Source organism: Henckelia pumila, unplaced genomic scaffold (genome assembly GCF_033568475.1).
Source record: "Henckelia pumila isolate YLH828 unplaced genomic scaffold, ASM3356847v2 CTG_477:::fragment_1, whole genome shotgun sequence".
In the NCBI taxonomy this organism is placed as follows: Eukaryota; Viridiplantae; Streptophyta; class Magnoliopsida; order Lamiales; family Gesneriaceae; genus Henckelia; species Henckelia pumila.
Window position 1 is genome coordinate 582,712 of NW_027331840.1, and position 19,291 is coordinate 602,002.

Genomic DNA, 19,291 nt, shown 5'->3' on the forward strand with positions numbered 1-19,291 from the left:
GATACAGAGCATCAATGAATAGTTCAAAATAACGATGTCCTGTCATTCCTTGTGGTAGATTAGTAATTACTAGGTTTTCAGCCCAAGTTCTGACTGCTCCTACTAGTGTCATTTTTATCATCACATGAGTTAAAACTTGAATATTCTCACTTTTGTCTAATAATGGTGTTAATTGAATTTGTATTGATAGTTCATTTGCCCAATGATCTATCTTTGATTTTCTTTCTTTAGCTGTTGAACAACCTAAATCTAAAATATTTTGTTTCACAAATCTTGACGTTTTTGATTCTCTAAGAATGTCTCTAACATCTTTATAAGATCCAGAGTATTGGTCTCTATTATATTTAAATTCTTCGTCATCTCTTCCGCCACTTCCTTCTACATTTGTTCGTAGATTTAATCGTGGTCTAGAATCATCTTCGGATTTTGATTCTGAAATATCCATATCTCTATATTGTTCTGATTCCTGATGTGAATAATATAATTCTTCTGTATTTATTCCTATTTGTTCAAAATCAGATTGGTCTGTTTCGCTAAACATCTACATACTTATGTTTTCCATAACTAAGGGGATTTCTATACCATGATTCAATTTTGAATGGTGGTTCATCTTCCATTTTCCTTTTTCCTTTATCTATTGGAAGAATTTCCTTAAGATAGTTTAATATTTCATTACTATGTCTTTCTTGTTCAATTATTAATCTAGTTGTAGCTAAATCAATATATTCTTTGAAATTTTTCTCTAATTCTTGTATTGATAGATTAATCTTATTAATATTATTTTCTAAATCTCCTAGATCTTTTTCTAATTTTATTAAGGACGTCATTGTGATGAAGTTGACTCATTAACAATAGCTTGTTTAATTTTAAGAATATTTTGATTCATGGTTCCAATCTTTTCAAGAATATCTTCATCGTTTCTAGCAAATGATAATGATCTTCTTGGTACAGATTGTTTTGTGATTTGGAGGTCATCTGAACTCCATCTTTTATAGGGATTTATTTCTTCAATAAATGCTTTTCGAGGGTGTTCAATTCTTGTAATATTTTCAAACATTCTTTCAACAGAAATTGTTGGTTTTGTTGAAATTATTCCTGTTTGAGAATTATTACTTATTGCTAAACCGACAACATAGTTTCTATTGATCGGATGGTTTCCTGTTAACATAAGATTATTTCTATAAAAGTAATAATCTAATGTTAAAACGTCGTTTATGTTTTTATCAAAAAGAGATATATTGTATTGTGGATAAATACAAAATTTCATCTTTTTGTAACATAAATTTCCTTCAATTTTTCCAAGGACAGAATCCTCAGAATTACGTATCCTTTTGTCACGAACTGTGATTTCAATTGGTGTATCTATTCCTTCTCGATAGTGAGCTGATACTATTATTTCAATTCCTCCGATATGAACATATTTTAGTTCAGATCGTTCTTTTTCACTGGCTTTTGCTATAATGGTATCAATATCTTGAGTTGTTAATAACTTCAGAGTATTGGACCTTAATTCATTATTTATTTTACAAGATCGTTCTTTTGTACGAATCGAATAATAAATTAAATTTTCCTAGGATTAATAAAATTTGAAATTTTACTTAATATTCCTGGTTGATCTATTAGATTAGTTTTTGAACTAGAAAACCCTGTTTTCTTTATCTCAGCAAACTTATTTTGATTAAATATAATATTCAAATTATACTCTTGGTTTTCTTCAGATTCATCAATCTGACTATTTTGATTTGGAATTGTTACTTCTGTCATTTTAACTGATGATAGAACTTCTTAATTTTTTTAAGGCTATTAAAAGCTTTTTTGTTGAATCTATTAGTTCTAATAAATTCTGAAAATCTTCGAAACTATCAATTGAAGATTGACAATTTTTAAGATTTTTCAAATTATTTTCACAATTTTCTATATCAAAATTTATATTTTGAGAATATAAATGAAAAATATTCATTTTTGTATTTTCATACATTTTCCATTTAGTAAAAATTGTTACTTTTATTATTTTGTTTTTGTTGATCAGATTTCGATAACAATGTTTATTCTTTTTCATAACAGATTGTTATGTCTTCAATTTCGTCATTTTCAGAAATCTGAATTACCATTTTCCAGTTGCTTGAAAAATGTTCTTTTTTATGATTTTTGAAATAAAAGGTTTGGAGATCTTTTATTTTATTCCATAATCGATCTATTTGACGTAAATCTTTTAGTAAGATTATTTTATCAAATAAATTTTTAATCTTAATATCTAAAGTTAATCCAGACATTAATAATCTATTTAACGGCTCTGATACCAAGTTGCGGAATTCTTATGAATTTCTTATTCATGGTTTATAAATCTGATTCATTTATAACAGATGGTTGTTTTCATATGAATTTGGTTCCATTCGTTGGTTATTATTACAAATTTTAATTGATAAATTGATTCGAATATGGTTAAATCAGAATTATTTAAATGATATTCATAAAATGTATCATATTCATGATCATCTTCTATTTCAAATCAGTTTTTTATTATTAATCTTCCATTTCTATAAAAGAGAATGACATGATTATAGTATGATGAGTTTTCAAAATTTTAATAGGGGCAGCAGGAGGTTTTAGGAAGGTTACCGTGGTTGATCAATCCTTGATTTAAAGCAGAGGCCAAATCCTTGTTTTCCCTTAGCGATCACCTGATCAAACGATACTCACTTTTGGATCTCCATGTTTACTTTGATCACGGATCTTTCAATCCTTGGCTTCCAGCCTTCTTCCTCCTTACGCCCTGCTTGTTTAGCTAGTTGCCATAAGGCTAGATTTGTTTATGATTTTATGTTTCTTAATTTCTGATAATTTTCATACGTCTTGTATGAACCAGATTGTAAGAAACTTATGAAGAGAGAGAGATACTCAAGCTTCAACTTGTTTATTTACAACACCAAACATCTCCTTTTATAGGCGTGGAGAAACGCATACATAAATAAAGAGGGGGACCACCCGATACTACATAATGGAAAACAGCTCATTTTACATCTGAGTGGATGCCTTTAACATGTGGTGTGGTCCACGATTCATTTGTTTTTACATTGTGTCACTTTCTGAATCACTGGTACATTCAGACCATTTCTTTATTGGTTTGTCTTCTTTGACAGCTGCTTCTTCTGTCTGAATGGGTTGGCAATGTCCACATTTGTGAGTGAAAATCATTGTTCTTAGTCTTTGACATAGCATTTGTTGGGTTTCTTGGGTCATGTCAACTCTTGCTTCATAGATTGGAGCTTCGAATTGAGCTAACATGACTTGTTCTTTCTTTTGGATTGTCTCCTTGTGTCCAGTGGTTAATAAAATTTTACTAGTTGCAAAATTTATTTTAACCTTTGAGTTTCCATCAATATTTCCTGTCTTTGAGATCATGTCAATCAATGTCTTTATTCTTATTTCAGGAAGTGTTGAGATATCCATTACTGGTTTCTCTTCATTTGATCCTTCGAATAAGAACTTGTCTTTTTGTTTTCGACATTGAATATATACCATTGGTTGATAGAATTTGTTATCATCCCAATCTGGAAGGGTTGAGTGAATACTCAATGTTAATACTGGATCGTCCTTAAAGACTGCTTTCTTGAACTGGATAACACTATTTCTCAACTGATATGGAAATAGTTCTATTTCTTGATTGTTGGGACTGACTTCCAATCCACTTAATAATCCATTTGAAAATAATCTTGCGACTTCATGCGCTGGAGCACCTTGTAGTGTTCTTGCTCTTGATATGCTCTGTGTGTCACAAGTTTGTAGTCAAGATTCTGCAGATGGTTTGGCTATTCTCAAATAGTTTAGTGTTTCAAAGAATTCAGTCCTGAGTTTTTCTGGAAAATTTGTTTTTTCAAAAATTGGTTTTTGTGGTCGTAGATTGACCATCTTTCTTTCTCTTGCTTCAAGGGCGCTTTTAAACGTCCTTTCTTTTTTTTTTTTTTCATTTTTCTCGGTGTTGGCTGTGACCACCGGTTCTTTCTTCTTTTCTTTTTCTTTTCCTTTTTCACTTTCTTTTTCTTTGTTATCAGTGTTGGCTGTGACCACTGATTGTTTTTCTTTCATTTCTATTATTTTATCAAATGGAGTTGCCATTTTGATTGGTGTTCTTGGTGAAGATGATGACGACGAAGTTATCATCTTTTCTTCTGTCCTTTGAATCTTTTTACTCAAATTCTTTTCCTTTAGTTGAAGAATTTGGATTTCTTCCTGTAAGTCAATCAATTGTTCTTTTAATTGATTTAATTGCTCCATTATGCACAATAAAACACACACACACACACACACACACACACACACACACACACACACACACATATATATATATATATATATATATATATAATTGGTTAGAAATTTAACTCTTTGTCGTGAGTAACTCGGATAGTTTTATCATGCGTATCATTGCATTTATAAATTCTTTTGCAAGAATTGAATCAATCTGAGATTGATTGTTTTACTCATAGAGTAATTTATGTTTCTGAATATAAATCTCATTTCATCAATTTATATTCCCCATGCTTTCTGAGGCATGTTCGGATGACTGAAAGTCATAAAATAATTCAAGTTTCTGAATATAAATCTCATTTCATCAATTTATATTCCCCATTCTTTCTGAGGCATGTTCGGATGACACGTGGTCATTTTCTGGATCACTTAGGATCTTTTTTGTTATTCCGTTACTAAGGATAGTATAATTTGGATGAAGTTCTCTGGTTAATGCGTCGGATAATGAATTATCCGTTCCTTTGACATGTTGAATCTCGAACTGATAATGGTTTAATTCCAATTGCCATCTAATTAGCCTTGCTGCATTTCTCCCTGCATTTCTTGATATTTTTCTTGTCTTAAAATATGTCAAATTCATATTATCTGTTCTTACCAAAAACGGTTTAGGGATAAGATAAATTTCATAAGTTCTTATTGTAAATATTAAAGCCAATAATTCTTTTTCGTTTGAATGATAATTTAGTTGTGCACTTTGGAAAGTTCCTGATGTGTAATTACATAATTCTTCATTATTTCTGGTAGCTGTTTTAGTAAGTTCTTCTAAATTTCTTTCTCCTGTATAAGCTTTTAAACATGCTCCCCAGTATTCATCTGAAGCGTCTGTTTCAATTATTATTATATCTTTATTGGAAGGAAAATATAACTCAGGAAGATTGCTAATTATTATTTTTTTAATAGTATCTATGTAATTAGTATCTTCTTTCGACCATTTCCACTTATAGTCCTGTTTTAGTTTTACCTGAAGAGGTTTTCTGATTTCTGCAAGTTTCTTAATGTAATTTCCAGAATAAGTTAATAATCCTAAAAATCTTCTTAATTGATCTTTATCCTTGATTTCACTAGGAAAATCATGAATTTTCTTAAGTATATGCGGTTGTAAACAATGTTTTCCATCTTCTATTTGTAATCCTAAATAATTTATTTTTGTTTTGAATAATTGTGCTTTCTTTTCAGAAAGTATAATTCCATCTTTATGACAAATATCTAATACCGTTATGAGGTCTTTATAATGTTGATCTAGTGTTTTTGAATAAATTAATATGTCATCTATATAAACACAACAAAAATATATATATGATTTAAAAGATTCATCCATATATCTTTGAAAGATACCTGATTCTTGTTTAAGTCCGAAAGGTAATACAGTCCATTGATATTGTCCTCTTGGACAACTAAATGCTGTAAGTAATTGTGTTTGTGGTTCTAGCTGGATTTGCCAGAATCCTGATTTACAATCTAGACTGGAGAAATATTTCATTCCTCCTATATAAGATAATAAATCATTCTTGTTTGGGATGTAGTATCCATCCATAATTGTTGCATTATTCATTTTTCGATAATCAATTACCATTCTTTTCTTATCAGTATCTTTCTTACTGACATAAAAGGCTGGTGAAGAGTGTGGACTTTTACTAGGGATGATTATCTTAAGTTTTAATAATTCTTGAACTTTTTTTTCAAATATTTTTACATCATTCATGTTACATCTCCTTGGTGCTTCACGGATCGTGATATTAGGGTCTTTGAGTTTTATTGAAGCAATGAATTGTTTTCTTTTCTTAATTTTGTCCTGAGGATTTTCAGAACAAATATCATGAAATTTCTTCATGATTTCTTTCTCAGGATTAATCGTTAAAATATTCTCTATTTTAAGTTCTATTGGATTTGTATTTCGTTTATGAAAATTCTTTGTAAATCCTTCATTTCGTACACGAAATGCTGTTCGAATTTTAGGAATGTAAATCATTGATGATTCTTTGTTTAAAGTTATGTGATCTTCAAACTGTGTAAAAGGAAGATATTCTCTTAAAAAGTTATTTCCTATTATAATGTCCATTCCTGATTCTATTTGGTATATAATGGGTATTACAAATTTTGTTTCTTCAATCTCTATTTTTAATTTTTCTACTACTGTATTAAGCATGATTATTGATCCATCTCCTATTCGAACTTTTAATCATTTATCATATTTCTTCCAATAATAATTTGGAAGTATATGTTTACTTCCTAAACACATACTTGCTCCTGTATCAACATAAGCATGTATATGATACGGTTTATGTTCTTTTATTTTAATTTGTATTTTTATATAAATACTGTTTGGATTTGTTTTGTTTTTATTATCCATTCTCTCAACTTTTTTTAAGTGATTTATAAGGATTTTGAATAGATAAGGGTAGAATTGGTATTTTGAAACAAAATTTTCTCTCTCCAGGGAGTGGAAAATAAGTTTTTATGGGTTAGGTATTAAAATGTAAGTTGAAAATAGGTTTGGGTATTGATTGCAAATTTACCCTTAAATAAACCCACACAACACCCAACTATTAACAATCCTTATTTTTATCTCTCCTTAATTCCAATAATACCCCTTTTATCTGCCAAAAATCCCCAACCCAGAAATCGTCAAAATCCATGACAGAACCAGAAGTCCCCTTCTCTCCACAAAGTTCTTCAAAATTTTGCATTCCAAGTTGACATCTTAAATTAGATTTATTCTGTAAATCGGGGGAAAATTTAATATGTAAATGAAAATTAACAGAAAATAACATATTAACTAGATCCTTTCTTCTCCAATCTGTGATGTTTGTTCCAGAGGGACTCGAAGCCGTACGCAGACCTATCAATTAGATCGACTTTGTAAACCCACGACAAAACACAAATATATCTCTCTCTCTGTAGCATTGTCGTTCAAATATACAAGTGTTTGGTTCTAGTTCTAGGCTACCCCTGCTGTTACATTTCGAGCTTGAGCAGATTGAAATCTGTGCAAATTTGAGTGCTCGGTTTGGGGTTTTTGACTTGCTACATGATTTTGAGTTGTGAGACCTGCTGGTGATCACTTTGTGTATTGAATTTTAGTTGTTTGGAGTGATTTTGGCATTGGTTTAGAGCTTCATTGTTGCTGGGTGAGATTCAAGTTTTCTGTCCACCAAGTTTTTGTGTATTTGCCTACTTGAGATTGCTAATTCAAGCTATCGTAAGAATATATATATATATATATATATATAAAGAGTTCTTTTATGATGCCCAACAACTATGCTCAACTCCGTGCCATCATGTACAATAGGTCAGTTGACCAGCACAATTGGTGAGTTGACTTATACATGGTGGGCACGGAGTTGAGCATAGTTGTTGGGTACCATAAAAGAACTACACACACACACAGACACACACACACACACACACACACACACACACACACATATATATATATATATATATATATATATATATATATATAAAATGAGGGTATATTTGTCCATAAATTTTTATCTACTTAATTTATCTCATTTTTAAAAATCACACCATACGTAACATTTTTACTACAAATATTATATATCCTTCTCTATCAACAACTAATCATTCTAATTATTATTCATTCGATTATCCCATCACATTTACCAAGCGGAGCCTTAGACAAAAACATTGCCTTGATGTCTTTCTACAGATAATATCAGTCCACGTGTTGACAAAATAAGGATACTTTCTTGTTGATTGACTCTGCTTTGACACGCAACTTTCTAGATCATTCAATTTCTTAAATATAAAGTTAGATAAAGAGATCCTCCTCTTCAGCTGGAGATCACTTTTCCTATTTTTTTTTCTCAGTATTACTTTCAACATGAAAATGAAATCCCAGAAATTGTTTAACATAAACACCATATTCTGGATTCTTTGTAGCTTACTGCTCTCCCAAGACACCTTACAACAAGGGGAACAACTGAATTTCACCTCTCAATTAGTTTCTCAAAAGAAACAATTTCACCTTAGGATTGTAGCTACATACCCAGCAGAGACGGTAACAAGAGTTATATAGTCGTATGGGACACGGCTTATGGTACATACCAGGTGTGGATTGGCAACAGGGATCATCCCGTTGTAAACAATGTGTCTTCAAGCCTGACTTTTCCAACGAGTGGCCGAGAAGTTGGGCCATGTGCTTAATTGCTTTCTCTGGCCAAGAAGGTGAGTATCTCATGGGCCTAAATTCAAACCCAAGTACAATCAGTAATGAAGGAAGGGGGTCTCAGTCCAATTTGAGCGGGAACAACTTTATTTTGGAGTCAGTTATCGAATACAAAATGGGGATAACTGAAGGGCAGTTAATTAGTCGACACAATCAGAAGAAACGATCGAGGAAACAGAGTTTGAGGGCAGATAAGAAGGCGATTTCAGAGAAGAGAACTCAGTCTGTGAGCTTGAAATTCGTCTGTAAAGTTTTTTGTTCTTCTTGCTTGATTGATTTGTAAAAGGATCTTACTCAGTAATCAATAAGATGTAGGCATTTATGTTGAACCACGTGTGATTGTTGATATTGATTGCTATTATTTGGTTGAATTGCATCTAAGCTTCTGTAGTGATCTTGAACTAGAAGATTGATTGTATGTGAATCTGTGTTTGTGAACTTCGTCGAGTTTGTTGATCGATTATTAACAGTATTCTTATTTTGTGATTCAATAAAGATGATCCTCGGGTTCAACCATGTAATGGTCCGGGTGCATCCCATCTCTCTTTGGGGCCCGCAACCATTTTTGATACTCATGGTCTTCTCCCCACCTGGCTGGTGGAGTTTTTGCCCTCCCAAAGATTCGAACCTGGACCCAGGCATATATCCAAAGTTCTTTCAATCCTGGTACCATTGAGCTAGTCTAGATCAATGGTACCAGGTGTAACGACCCACTGTATTAAGACGGGTCTTTTCAGCGTGCTTATGTCCTCACTCACACGCACCCTGAGAAACTTTCCAGGGGGTCACCCATCCTATAATTTCCCCAAGTCAAGCACGCTTAACTTTGGAGTTCTTATGTGATGAGCTCCCGAAAAGAAGATGCACCTTCTTGATATGAGTAGTACATATGAAATCTTTTAAGCTCCTCAACTATGTAGTCCCATACCTACACAGTCTCAGAATCTCCTCTCATTTCGGCAGGATCGGTTCATTCATGTCTCCCTCCGCCTAGAAGCCTTTTTAGGAGCCGCTCATTGTCCGTGCAACCTCTTGGCACCGGCGATCACTCCCCGCCTCTTCAGCCCCGGGCGTTAAATTCGCATGCATAATTAGGGAAAATAATTATTTAAAAATTTATATTTGGTTTAAATTACATTTATGTGTTATTATGTGAATTATGTGCATGATTAAATTTATTTTATCATTTAACCCGCATTTATGGTATTTTTAGATTTTTGAGTAAATAAGTTATTTGATCGCGTAGACGGGACCATGGACGGACGAGATACCAACTTTTGAGCCAAAAATATTTTATGAGTTTTATGAGCCTTAAAATATTATTTTAAGGTATTTTGTCAAGAAAATTTTAGTATTTAGTTATATATTTATTTAATAATTTATTTTTGGCCAAAATAAGTCATTTTATTGACTTTTATTAATATTTAAAAATCTCTTAAGTCTTAATTTCGGGATAATGGTTTTTAGTATGAGATTATTATTATTTTTAAGATTTTTAAAGATTTTGCTTAAGGTATAATATCTTTATTTTGAGTAATATCTATTATTAATATATTATCTACCCAAAATTTAAACCTAAAACACTCCCTAATCTATTCCAAACCCCATCAGACGCCTCCACCCTTTTCTTCAACCCCTTTTCACGCCTCTTAGCAGAAAACTCATCCCCCATAGCCGATGAAGCTCTAATTTTTAAGATTTTGATTCGTTCGTCGTCCCGGGAACCCGTATACGCATCCACTTTCGTCAATCAATTAAAAAGGAATGTCTAAAACTTTTATTTGGCCACCATATAAGCTATTACTCATGCATGATGTGTTTTATTTCAGATTTTTCATGGAAATTTTGAGTTTATGCATGTATGCCTTGTATTGATGCATGTTCTTGCTTGATTGGTCATGACTCACGTTTTTGCCAAGCATGGTATGGTCCAGAGGCTGGGGCTCGGTCAATGGGTGTCCTAGGGTGCCTTAGGGTCGAGTGGTTCGAGTGGTTTGAGCCATGGTTGGTCTGAACCAAAACAATATCTTCTGGTTGCATAGAAGGTCGCAGTTTGAGCGGTTTTGGGAGAATGATTTGTGTGCACTGCATAGGACGGGTTTGAGGGAGATTCCAATTGGGTTAGAACCCCAAGACATAGAGGACGTTATCTCAGGTAGTTATCTAGCCAGTGATGGTCGGAGTTGGGCGGCCGAATGGCCGGAAGTCCGACATCGCGCGCAGCGCGTGAGCAGAAATTAGGCAGATTTTGTTTTGGTTCGTTCTCCTTCGTTAGGACTCCGTTTGGGCTGGTTTTTAGCTTTCTGGAAACTTCTTGAAGTCTTCTAGGTGTAGGTGGTGGTTCTCCGGCTATTTGGTGACCGGAGTAGGGCGGCCGATGCCTCTGAACAGAAGCTGGTCGCCCAGCCGAGAAGAGAAGGAGAGGGGTGATCTGGTTTGGGGTTTGGGGGGTTGCTGGGTCGGGTTATGGGTAAGGGTTGAGTGCTGGGTCGGGTCCGGTAGTCATGGGTCGGGTTAAGTCGGTCCGGGTCCGGGTTAGGTGGGCCGGGCTTGAGTATTTTAATTTTTAAATGTTTAATGTTTTAATTGGTTTTTGGGCCAATGAATTAGAAATAAAATTATTTGGACCTCCAAATAATTTTATTTGGGCCTTAAATAATTTATTTAAATTAGCACAATGATTTTTATGGGCTTGGGAGTCCATGAGAATTTTTGGGCCAGTCAGTGGATTTTGGGCCAGTCTAGAGTTTTATTGGGCTTAAGTTAAGTAATTGGGCTTAAATATTTTATTTAGGTCAAGTTAAGTTTAATTAAGTTATTTGGGCTAAAATATGATTATTGGATTTTATTTAAGTTTAATGGCCTTAGAGTGAGTGATCATCAGTCTGGACCAACCCATAAAAATTAACTAAGTCCGGAATACATATTTAATTCTTTTTTTTATGCATGAAGTTTATTTTAAGTATAAGTATATTTATTATTAATATTAATTAAATATATATTACAGACATATTTTAAGTGCATGCATACATGAAATAATTTATGATGTGTTTATGATTAAGAATTGAACATGAAAAATATTTTTATGGAAATTGAAGTGGTGTGACAGCACAGAGGTGGTTTACCACCGGCACAGAGGTAGTTTTACTACCGGCATAGAAGTGGTTTTACCACTGGCACAGAGGTAGTTTACTACCAGCATAGAGGTGGATTTATCCACCACCACGTACGATGGTTTCTAGACTGATCAGTCGGCACGGTTATTAGTCACATTCATGGATATGACCATACTCAGTTTTTATGATTATGACATGCTCAGTTATGCTATGTATGATTAGTTATGATGTATGTATGATGATCATAGTTATGGCTAGCAAGAATTCATGGTGCATATTTTTAAGAGCATGCATGCATACTCATGATATTATATGTATTTAGTATAATTATGTGATGCATTATTTTAAACCTCGTTATCAAGGATTAGACATGTTGAGCCTTTAGGCTCACTATGCTTATATGATGCATGTGAGTATAATGATGTCTATATAGCTCCTACCGGTGGCGAGGACGTATGAGCACACGGAGTAGTGGACCCCGTGACCGTCGCAGTTATTTAGTTTATTATGTTGAGTTTTGAAACATGTTTTATTTTATTATTGTTTCCGCATATGAGATTTTTCAGCAGCATTGTTTATCATTTTAAATTGATGCATGAAACATTTTTAAGGATTTATTTATTTAATATTTTTTCAGGTTATTTAAGAAATGTATGTTATTTTTTTATACATATATGTATGGGCGTATATGTATAGTATTATTTTTAGTACATTTTAGTATAAAAAAAAGTTTTTCCGCATTTTATTAGTAGTGGGAAAAGGGTGGAGGCGTCTGATGGGGTTTGGAATATATTATGGAGTGTTTTAGGTTTAAATTTTGGGTAGATAATATATTAATAATAGATATTACTCAAAATAAAGATATTATACCTTAAGCAAAATCTTTAAAACTCTTAAAAATAATAATAATCTGATACTAAAAACCATTATCCCGAAATTAAGACTTAAGAGATTTTTAAATATTAATAAAAGTCAATAAAATGACTTATTTTGGCCAAAAATAAATTATTAAATAAATATATAACTAAATACTAAAATTTTCTTGACAAAATACCTTAAAATAATATTTTAAGGCTCATAAAACTCATAAAATATTTTTGGCTCAAAAGTTGGTATCTCGTCCGTCCACGGTCCCGTCTACGCGATCAAATAACTTATTTACTCAAAAATCTAAAAATACAATAATTACGGGTTAAATGCTAAAATAAATTTTAAATCATGCATATAATTCACATAATAAGACATAAATGTCATTTAAACCAAATATAAATTTTTAAATAATTAATTTCCCTAATTATGCATGCGAATTTACGTATTAAAATTTCCGGGTGTTACAATTCTCCCCCCCTTAAATTGAATTTCGTCCTCGAAATTCGACTGATCAAACTCTAGTAACGGAGTCCTTAAAAAATCCAATTTACTATATCCACTATTACATATCTAGTTCCCAAGCTTCGGTATCCCAAAAGTCATGCTTCTACTGCGCACTCTGATAAACAAAATATTTTTTCTTTTCCAAATCTATTTATTTAAACGTAATGACTTGAACATCAAACCCAATACAACTTACTTGGTAACACCAACCATGCGAACCCTTAAACCTTATCGAAGATTATCCAATTTTTTATTAAACTACCTCCACGATTATTCTTATTCTCAAAGATTAAAGAACCTAATACAAAACATACTTATCATCAATTTTATACCTCATATAATTAAGAGTGCAAACTTAAAACCACAAACCATCAACTATAACCTTATGGTACAAGTGTCATCTCCAAGAAAATCATGACTTATTCGTCAAAGGAAAAAAAAAACTTAATAGTTAAATGAATGACAATATGATATCTGTGAACCCAACTAGCATGATTTGACACATGCAGACTTAACTCCTAAAAATATATACTAGCCTCTATAAAGTAACATTTTAAATTCACCAAAACAGAAAATGATACAACCCTCGATTAATCAATCTTGCGAGGAATCCTACTCTTGGCTCAAGAAATAATTATATTGTTATCACAAAAACTTAATACCTTTTATCGGAATTTACCTTTATTGTTCTATTTATCGTTACACCTTCATAAAAATTTTCTAGATAGTCCCGCTACCTCTTACCATCACAAACGCAATAATTTATCAATGAAATCATTCTAACTTAAAATCAATAAGTTACTACAAAAATTCAAGTGACAACATATCTCATAAATATCAAACTTAGTTTCAACAAAATAAAAAAAACCGAATTCCCAAATTCAAAATTCCTCGTGGTCAACATGTCGTATAAAATGTCTTGGGGCATACGACATCACTAGACATTCTTCACGTAAATCGCAATGCACAACTAATTATTTTAAAACTTTGCTAACATAAAGTCTTAAGTCATAACATATGCTCCTGATAAATCATAATAAAACATTTAAAACTTACAGACCGGTAGTGGGATTTCTGAGCTTCACGTGACAGATGGACACCCTCCAAGGACCGTTCTCTGATACCAATTGAAACGCCTACTACTAATAAAATGCGGAAAAACTTTTTTTTTAAAAATAATACTATACATATACGCCCATACATATATATATATATAAAATAACATACATTTCTTAAATAACCTGAAAAAAAATATTAAATAAATAAATCCTTAAAAAACCGAATTCCCAAATTCAAAATTCCTCGTGGTCAACATGTCGTATAACATGTCTTGGGGCATACGGCATCACTAGACATTCTTCACGTAAATCGCAATGCATAACTAATTATTTTAAAACTTTGCTAACATAAAGTCTTAAGTCATAACATATGCTCCTGATAAATCATAATAAAACATTTAAAACTTACAGACCGGTAGTGGGATTTCTGAGCTTCACGTGACAGATGGACACCCTCCAAGGACCGTTCTCTGATACCAATTGAAACGCCTACTACTAATAAAATGCGGAAAAACTTTTTTTAAAAAAATAATACTATACATATACGTCCATACATATATGTATATAAAAAATAACATACATTTCTTAAATAACCTGAAAAAAAAATATTAAATAAATAAATCCTTAAAAATGTTTCATGTATCAATTTAAAATAATAAACAATGCCGCTGAAAAATGTCATATGCGGAAACAATAATAAAATAAAACATGTTTCAAAACTCAACACAATAAACTAAATAACTGCGACGGTCACGGGGTCCACTGCTCCGTGAGCTCATACGTCCTCGCCACCGGTAGGAGCTATATAGACATCATTATACTCACCTGCACCATATAAGCGTAGTGAGCCTAGGGGCTCAACATGTCTAATTCTTTATAACAAGGTTAAAAATAATGCATCACGTAGATACTAATACATATACATGTACATGAGCATGCATGGAAACATTTTTTTCATAACATAAATGTTGAATCATAAATCTTAAACATAACATAACTTTCTTCATCATACATAACATAATTGAGCATGTCATAAACATAAAAAACTGAGTATGGTCATATCCATGAATGTGACTAATAACTGTGCCGACTGATCAGTCTAAGAACCATCGTACGTGGCGGTGGATAAATCCACCTCTATGCTGGTAGTAAACTACCTCTGTGCCAGTGGTAAAACCACTTCTATGCCGGTAGTAGAACTACCTCTGTGTCAGTGGTAAAACCACTTCTATGCTATCACATCACTTCAATTTCCATAAAAATATTTTTCATGCTCAACTCTTAATCATAAACACATCATAAAATATTTCATGTATGCATGCACTTAAAATATGTCCGTAATATATATTTAATTAATTGTTTAATAATAAATATACTCTTACTGAAAATAGAATTCATGCATAAAAATAATTAAATATATATTTCGGACTTAGTTTATTTTCATGGATTGGTCCAGACTGCTGGTCTCTCTACTAAACTTCTTAACTGACTTAAAGCTCATTATCTAACTTAACCCATAATTAATAAATAATTTTAAAAATTATAAATTTTACTAAATAAAATACTTTAAATATTATTGGGCTTATATAAAAATATTTAGGCCCATTAACTAATTGATTCATAAAAATTCTTGGACTGGCCCAATAAAATCACTGACTGGCCCAAAAATTCCTATGGGCCCAAGAGCCCATAAAATCATTGGATTAACTTAAAAAATAATTTTGAAAGCCCAAATAATTTTATTTCTAATTAATTGGCCCAAAAACCAATTAAAACATAAAATACTTTAAAATTAAATTACTCGAGCCCGGCCCACCTAACCCGGACCCAGACTCACTTGACCCGACCCTAGACTCTACTGACCCGACCCACTACCCTGACCCGATCCGAAACCACCCTGAACCCTCAAACCCGATCCCCCTCCCTAACCATCTCGGCTGCGCGAGCAGCAGGCCTTCATGGCCTGCTGCCGCCCGGCTTCGGCCGCCCCTGGCCGGAGCCCTACCGCCCAGACGTAGCCCACGTCTAGGCGGTCCTAACCTAGCCCCTGAACCCAAGCCATGCTGCCCAGCCCTTCGCCAAACCGAGCCCTTCCCGTGAACCCTAAACCTGCGCACCTACAACCCCTTCCAACAGTTCCTGATCGGCCAGCCCCCTTACCAGCCTATAACCTAGCCATGGCTCGAATCTTAGGACCCCAACTCACCTCTGACCCGAGTCCCAAGCCCCTGGACCGAGCCATGATGAAGAAAAACGTGAATCATGCCAACAACAATATCAAACATACATCAAAACCTTTCATACAAGCATAACTCGAAAAGTTCCTGATAAAATCTGAATAAAACTCATCATGCATGGTTAATAGCTTATATGGTGGCCAAAAGAAGGATTTAAACATGCCTTTTATTTATTTGACGAGAAGGACGCGTATACGAGGCTCCGGGACGACGAACGACCAAAAATCTTCAAGGAGGGTTAATTGATTGACGAAAGTGGATGCGTATACGGGTCCCCGGGACGACGAACGAACCAAAATATTCAAAACTAGAGCTTGATCGGCTATGGGGGATGAGTTTTCTGCTAAGAGGCGTGAAAAGGGGTTGAAGAAAAGGGTGGAGGCGTCTGATGGGGTTTGGAATAGATTAGGGAGTGTTTTAGGTTTAAATTTTGGGTAGATAATATATTAATAATAGATATTACTCAAAATAAAGATATTATATCTTAAGCAAAATCTTTAAAACTCTTAAAAATAATAATAATCTGATACTAAAACCATTATCCCGAAATTAAGACTTAAGAGATTTTTAAATATTAATAAAAGTCAATAAAATGACTTATTTTGGCCAAAAATAAATTATTAAATAAATATATAACTAAATACTAAAATTTTCTTGACAAAATACCTTAAAATAATATTTTAAGGCTCATAAAACTCATAAAATATTTTTGGCTCAAAAGTTGGTATCTCGTCCGTCCACGGTCCCGTCTACGCGATCAAATAACTTATTTACTCAAAAATCTAAAAATACAATAATTACGGGTTAAATGCTAAAATAAATTTTAAATCATGCATATAATTCACATAATAAGACATAAATGTCATTTAAACCAAATATAAATTTTTAAATAATTAATTTCCCTAATTATGCATGCGAATTTACGTATTAAAATTTTCGGGTGTTACACCAGGATTGAAAGAACTTTGGATATATGCCTGGGTCCAAGGTTCGAATCCTGGGGAGGGCAAAAACTCCCCCAGCTAGGTGGGAAGAAGGTCATGAGTAGCAAAAATGGTTGCGGGCCCCCGAGAGAGATGGGATGCACCCAGACCATTACAAAAAAGGGCGCCCTTTAGCTCAATGGTACCAGGATTGAAAGAACTTTGGATATAGGGTCCAAGGTTCGAATCCTGGGGAGGGCAAAAACTCCCCCAACCAGGTGGGAAGAAGGCCATGAGTAGCAAAAATGGTTGCGGGCCCCCGAGAGAGATGAGACGCACCAGGACCATTACAAAAAAAATCGGAAATTAAGACCCATATGTAGAGTCGTATGATTCCTACTATGGGCGGCAACCGCTCTTTGATGGTTGCTTCTGCATAGTCGAGCTGTAGACTATAAACTTAGCGCTGACTGGGAGGCAACCCGGTGTTCTCTTTTCATTATTTTTTTATCTTTTTCTAATCCAATGCCCCCGAGAGAGATGGGACGCACCCGAACCATTGCAAAAAAAGGTTTTTTTGTAATGGTCCGGGTGCGTCCCATCTTTCTCTGGGGGCCCACAACCATTTTTGCTACTCACATGGCCTTCTCCCCACCTGGCTGGGAGAATTTTTGACCTCCCAAGATTCGAACCTTGGACCTAGGCATATATCCAAAGTTCTTTCAATCTAGCAAAAGATAAAAAAAGAAAAAAATAATAATGAAAAGAGAACACCGGGTTGCCTCCCAGTCAGCGCTAAGTTTATAGTCTACAGCTCGACTATGCAGAAGCAACCATCAAAGAGCAGCTGCCGCTCATAGTAGGAATCATACGACTCTATGTATGAGTCTTGATTTCTTTTTTTTTTTTGTAATGGTCCGGGTGCGTCCCATCAATCTCACATTTTGTTCCATTGGAGTGTCGCTAATCTTAGCACCCAACAACCCTTTATCAGATATGAACTAGAGCATATTTTATTTTATTCAAGCAAATTCCATCTTTAGATTGTGCCACCTCAATGCCAAGAAAATTTTTATGTTCTCCTAAATCCTAGATTTTGATTGTCATGCATAAGAACTTCTTAAGATTTACAATGGAAGCCTCATGATTCCCTTTAATGACGATGTCATCAAAGTATACCAACAATATAGTAATTTGACCCTGCATTTTCTTCACAAATAATGAGTGATCATGTGTTGATTGATCAAAACCAGCTTGCCTCATAATGTGGGAAAATTTGATATTCCATTATCTCGATGATTTTTTGAACCCATATATTGATTTCTTTAATCGACGTACTTTGATCTCCCTTTTACTTCAAAGTCCATTACTCACGGCCCCTCAGACTTTGAAGGACTTGAGGCAAGCTCATGTAAATTTCTTCATCAAGATCACCTTGCAGGAAGGCGTTAGTAACATCCATTTGATATAATGGCCAATGAAAAATGGCAGCAACACTTAATAAACATCAAAATGTAGTGATTTTTGCAACCAGTGAGAATGTGTCATGATAGTCATGAACCCCATGAAGTTGAGTATAGCCTTTAGAAACAAGGCGGGCTTTGAAACGATCTAAACTGTCATCAGCGTGGAATTTAATCTTGTACACCCATTTGTTACCAATAGGTACCTTGCTCGATGGTAAGTCCACAATATCCCATGTATTGTTAGCATCTAATGCGGTGAGTTCCATGTCCATTTATGCACACAAACGGGAATCTTTCACTGCCTCGTAGTAACTAGTAGGTTCACGAATGGCATAAATGGAGAGGAAAGCTTGATAGGAAGGTGAAAGATTGACATAACTGAGATAGTTACAAATTGAATGTAAAGAAGAGGATGGAGCAAGAGAACAAATTTGTCCAAATGGGTGGTCGAAAGGTTCGAGAATAACGACGAGCTAGAGGCTCATGTAAAAGGGTAGGAGAAGTAATTTGAATAGAAGCTGCAAGGACAGGAGGAGGACAGGGCTGAGGAGAAAATTCATAAGGATAGGTGATAGGTAATTGATGAAACATTGGTGCAGGAAAAATGGGGGATAATTATT